General features: G+C 39.3%; 1 non-coding gene across 1 annotated transcript; it reads right to left on the reverse strand.

Moving 5' to 3' along the window:
- Positions 1-5824: 5824 nt before the first annotated feature.
- On the reverse strand, positions 5825-5930 carry LOC128292570 (small nucleolar RNA R71). The gene has a single exon (XR_008282555.1). It is a non-coding gene; the product is annotated as a small nucleolar RNA R71 (small nucleolar RNA).
- Between the last annotated feature and the right edge of the window lie 219 nt (positions 5931-6149).

A 6149-nucleotide genomic window follows, 5' to 3' on the forward strand; every position in this document is an offset into this window, starting at 1 on the left:
TGTTATGATCTTAAAATAATAATAAAATACTTTCTCTGACCTCAAATTAGCTGCCTCAAAACCACTGTTCCAACTAGACCCAAAATTGGGCTGTTATAATTCTTCTCCTTAGGGATTTTCGTCCCCGAAATTCTTACCGGCAAAAAAGTTCAGGTATTGATCTCTCATGGTCTCCTCGGGTTCCCATGTGGCTTCCTCAACTCCATGTCTATGCCACAAAACTTTCATGAGTGCAATACTTTTATTCCTCAATTATTTGACTTTTCGAGCCAAAACCTTGACTGGTTCTTCGCCATAAGTCATGTCCAGATGAATGTCTACCTCGGTTGGCGCAATTACATGCGAAGGGTCTGATCTATATCAACGTAACATGGACACATGAAACACATCGTGAATCTTTTCTAACTCTGATGGCAAAGCCAATTGATAGGCCATAGACCCTACTCTCTCGATAACCTCATAAGGTCCTATAAAACGAGGACTCAACTTGCCTCTTCTACCAAATCTGAGGACTTTCCTCCACGGGGATACTTTCAAGAACACTCCATCACCAACTTGAAATTTGATCTTTTTTTCGTTTCAAATCCGTGTAGGATTTCTGTCTATCCGAGGCGGCCTTCAAACAGTCGTGAATCACTTTAATTTTCTCTTTGGTCTTTTTGACTAAATTGCCCTTGTGAATCAGACTCTCTCTGAGCTAAGTCCAATATAAAGGCGTTCGAAAATTTTGCCCATATAAAGCTTCATAAGCCACCATCTTCACACTTGACTAATAACTATTGTTATAAGCGAATTCAACCAATGGTAAGTACCTTTCCCAACTACCTTGAAACTCCAGCACACAACATCGTAACATGTCTTCTAAAATCTGAATTACTCTTTCTGACTGACCGTCGGCTTGTGGGTGAAATGTCGTGCTAAAATTTAGTTTAGTTCCAATGCCTCTTGTAACTTCCTCCAAAACCTCGAGGTAAATCTCGGTTCCCTATCTGAAATAATCGACAGAGGCACTCCATGAAGCCTCATAATCTCAGAAATGTACAAGTCGGCCAGTTTCTCAAGGGAGTAGTCGATACGCACTGGTATAAAATGTGCCGAATTTGTTAACCTATCCACAACAACCCAAAAAGCATCACCTTTCTTCGGGGTTATCGGTAAACCCGTCACAAAATCCATAGTAATCTGGTCCCACTTCCACTCGGGGACCATGATAGGCTGAAGTAGACCCGAAGGTTCTTGATGTTCAGCCTTCACTTGCTGACACACTAGGCATTTAGAGACAAACTCTGAAATGTCTCTTTTCATTCCCGACCACTAATACATCTTCTTCAGGTCGGTGTACATTTTCACACTACCCAGGTGGATAGGCAAGCAACCACTATGTGCCTCTTGTAGAATCTTCTGAATAAGTTCGATGTCCTTGGGTACACAAACTATATCTTTGAACATTATACACCCATCGGTGCCAATTCAGAAGTCTGATTCAAGCCCCAACTCACACTGAGTCATCTTAGCTTGGAAATCATTATCACATTTCTGAGCCTCACAGATCTCTTGTAGAAACATCGGCCTAACTCTCAACTCTACTATAACCAAACCATCATCGAATAAGGCTAATTGGGCATCCATTACTCTCAAAGTAAATAATGATTTTCTACTCAAGGCATCAGCGATTACGTTTGCCCTGCCTGGGTGATAATCAATCACCAACTCATAATCCTTTATCAACTCTAGCTAGCTTCATTGCCATAGATTCAACTCTTTCTCAGTCATCAAATACTAGAGACTTTTATGGTCGGTGAACAGTCGACATTTTTCGCCATAAAAATGGTGTCTCCAAATTTTCAACGCGAACACGATGGCAGCCAACTCTAAATCATGTGTCAGATAGTTTCCCTCATGTGGTTTTAGTTGTCTTGAAGCGTAAGCTACAACCTTACCTTTTGGCATGAGTACACACCCCAATCCATTCAAGGAGGCGTCGCTATATATCACAAACAGTTTGCCTGATTTCGGTTGTACTAACACTGGGGCTTCGGTCAACAAAACCATTAACTTCTCAAAACACTGTTCGCACTTTTCTGTCCATTCGAACTTGACTTCTTTTTGCAACAATCTTGTCATCGGAGATGCTATCATAGAGAATCCATTCACAAATCTTCTGTAGTAACCAGCCAAACCCAAAAAGCTTCGAACCCCTGTCACATTCCTCGGCGGTTTCCACTCGACAATAAACAAGATCTTACTTGGGTCAACTCTGATCCCATCACCGGACACAATATGCCCTAGAAATCCGACAACTTGGTGTACAATTGCTAGTCTCTCAAGGTTTGTAAAATTGTTCTCAAATGCTCTGCATGCTCACTCTCATCACGTAAATAAATCAATATTCATAAATAAAAATGACGACAAACTTATCCAGATATGGTTGAAAAATGCGATTCATCAGGTCCATAAAAACCACTGGGGTGTTCGTTAAGCCAAAAGGCATGATGAGGAACTCATAATGCCCGTACCTCGTCCAAAATGCGATTTTCGATACATCTTGCTCCTTAACCCTTAACTTGTAATATCCCAACCTCAAGTCAATCTTGGAAAATACAGTGGCTCCTTTCAACTGATCAAATAGGTCATCGATCCTTGGCAAATGATACTTGTTTTTCACAGTCACTTTGTTGAGCTACCTGTAGTCGATACATAACTTCATCGACCCATTTTTCTTTTTTACAAAAAGTACCGAAGCACCCCATGGGGAAAAACTCGATCTCGTGAAGCCCTTATCTATTAACTCTTGTAGTTGTACTTTCAACATCGTTAATTCTTTTATTGCCATTTTATACGGGACAATCGATATAGGTTTCGTGCCAAGTATTAAGTCAATACCAAATTCAACTTTCTGGTTGGAGGTAATCCGGGAAACTCTTCCGGAAACACATCTCTTAACTCATAAACCACCGGTACCAATTCAATCTTTGACTCAGACACTTGAGTAATTAGCACAAAAGCGAGATAAGCCTCATATCCTTTCGCCAAATATTTCTTAGCAGTCAAAGACGATATTACTATAGGTAAGTCATCTGGTTCCTCTGGTTCAACCCGAAGAACATTCCCATCTTTACATTTCAACTCAATGGATTTCCTTCCACAGTCCATTACCGTACTATGAGAAGTTAACCAATCCATTCCAAGGATTACATTGAACTTATCAAATGTCAACAACATGAGATTAGCTGGAAAACTATGACCCTTAATTGTCAAGGGACAATTTCTACATACTTAGTAAACTAACACATGTTTGTCTAGCGGGTTTCACACTTTTATCACAAATTTGGTAGACTTGACAGATATATTCATTCTAGGTGCATATTTCATGAACACATAGGAATGAGTAGACCCTGGATCAATCAAAGCAATAATAGAAATACCATGAAGAGAAAAAGTACTCGTGATAACATCTGGTGAATATGCCTCTTTGCGAGCGTGAATGGTAAAAGTTATTGCAGGCGCTCAGCCCTTGGACCTCACAGTTGGATCTCTAGGGTTACCTCTACTGTTAGCCCCAGTGCCTAGGTTCTTTTGTGGTCCACCTCTCGCAGGAGCACTACTCGCCCCCATATATTGCTTTTTCTCTTTCTCATCTAGTTCATGGCAGATCCATATTTGAAGAAACCTCTTTCATTTGTTCTACATTCACCGAAATGACGTCTACCACATTGTGAACACTCCAGTGATAACCTTAAATTATACATATTTTTACTCATTAGAATTGGTGAATTTGATGCTCCTAATTCTTTAATTTCATGTTTATACTTAGGAGAGCATAGGAGAGCAAACGGAATAAGAAATGGGCCAAAAACAGAGAAAATGGGCCAAAGTACGAACTGAACACCGCCTAGACTTCCTCACACGGGCAGCCCACACCGCTGTGTCAATTTGGCAGAATCGAAGCACAATTCACACGGGCAGACCACACGGCCGTGTCAATTTGGCAAGCTCGAACACGGCCTGAAGTAATCGCATACAGGCATGTCACACGGGCATGTCACTGTCGATCCCAAGTTGAGTCCAATTCGGAAAAGGCCATTTTTGAGGGCTCATAAGAATTCTAAAGCCTATAAATACACCCTAGAGGAGGAAAAAAAGGGACACGGAGAAGGGGGAGTAAGGAATTACTCCAAGGAAGCCGATTGATCCATCTCGGAAGCCGGATTCATCATCAAGACTGAAGATCTCTCCTCAATTTCCCTTCAGGAGTTTTGGGTTTTCTTTATGTTTTGTATTCTTTATTCTTCTGAGATGTTTTCTTATTTAGTTATGAACTAAAAGCCCTAAATACCTAGGGGGAATGAAACCTAAGACGAATCTTGTTATTATTTTCTAAATCGTATGATAAATATTTAACTTGTTCTTAATTATGTGTTCTTAATTCTTGTTTTGATATCCCAGGATATTGATTCAAGACATGCTCTTATTCAGAGGAGGAATAGATCCTGTCTAAGAGTACTTCTGTCATAATTAAGCAGAGTTGATTGCGTGCCTAGATAGAGGGTGACAAGATTTTACCGGATTAGGGTGAAACATAATAAGGGGATCCATAGATCGAGTTAATGCAACTCTAGAGTGTTAGCTAGAGAAAAGTCTCGGTTATTCAATGTAGGGATTAAACGTTATTAGTCTTGAATAGGGATAATAACATAACTTAGGGATCTCTACAGAACAAGTTAAATGAATAAATCGTCCGATTCGGAGCCAGAATAACAAGTAAAGTCTAGGTGGATTTTTCCTTAGGTATTGTCTTAAGTCAATCGATTTTTCCCAGAAGCAATTCCCCAATTCTTTTCTCTGTGTGTTCTTAGTTTAGATAATTAGTTAATTAAAACAAAACCTCTTTATTCTTAGGCTAGATAATAAAAAGACAGTCATTACTAGTACTTTTAGTTCCTTTCGGTTCGACAATCCGGTCTTGCTAAAACTATACTACTGTTCGATAGGTACATTTGCCTACATCGCGATAATAGTTAGTTCAAGAATGAGTAATTATAAATATTTAAAACCTATCACAAAATCACGCGATCAAGTTTTTGGTGCCGTTGCCAGGGAACTGAAATATTAGGAACGCTCAATTTTTATTACTTTAGCCGTTTATTTTTCTTGCAATTTAATTTAATTTTATTATTATTGTTACTAGTTAATTTACTTTTTCTTTCTCTTGGAAGGTTTTTATAGTTTTTGACTAGAAGAAACCCGTTGGGACCATTACTTTTTGACAAAGAAATTGATCGTACAGTTCGCAGAAATCAAAGAGAAATAAGGCGCAACTTAAGATACACAGAGAACGAGTAAGAAGATGATACTCAACCCCCAGTCAAAGAGATGGCTGAAAAACCAAGGCAATCAGCTACCTCCTGCAATTGCAGCTAATCAAAATCCTGCTCCACGCACTATGTATGATTATGCTAAACCTTCTTTAACAGGAACTAAATCTAGCATAGTTAGACCTGCTGTAGCCGTAAATACTTTTAAATTAAAACCTAACACTATTCAAATGATACAGCAATTTGTTCAGTTTGATGGTTTGCAGGATAAGGATCTCAACGCTCATTTAGCCAACTTCTTAGAACTATGCGATACATTTAAAATTAATGGTGTTTCTGATGATGCCATTCATTCGGTTATTCCCTTTTTCATTGAGGAACAAAGCTAAAAGTGGTTGAACTCGTTACCATGAGGGTCAATTACTACTTGCGAACAAATGACCGAAATTTTTTTACTAAAATACTTTCCGTCGGCTAAAATGGCTAAATTTCGTAATGATATCTTGGCTAAATTACGTAATGATATCTCTTCTTTTGTGTAGATGGATTTAGAAGCACTCTACGATGCATGGGAGAGATACAAGACTTACTAAGAAGGTGCCCTCACCATGAGTTACCACTTTGGCTCCAAGTACAAACATTCCACAATGGTCTGAATCCTTCGACTCGGCAAATGGTTGACACAGCTACTGGCGGAACCATTAACAATAAAACACCGGAAGATGCCTATGAGTTTATAGAGGAGATGTCACTGAATAATTATCAGTGGCAAGTCATGAGGACAAAGCCAACGAAAACAGCCGGCGTTTATAACATCGATTCAGTCACCATGCT

The sequence above is a fragment of the Gossypium arboreum genome, chromosome 4 (assembly GCF_025698485.1).
Source record: "Gossypium arboreum isolate Shixiya-1 chromosome 4, ASM2569848v2, whole genome shotgun sequence".
In the NCBI taxonomy this organism is placed as follows: domain Eukaryota; kingdom Viridiplantae; phylum Streptophyta; class Magnoliopsida; order Malvales; family Malvaceae; genus Gossypium; species Gossypium arboreum.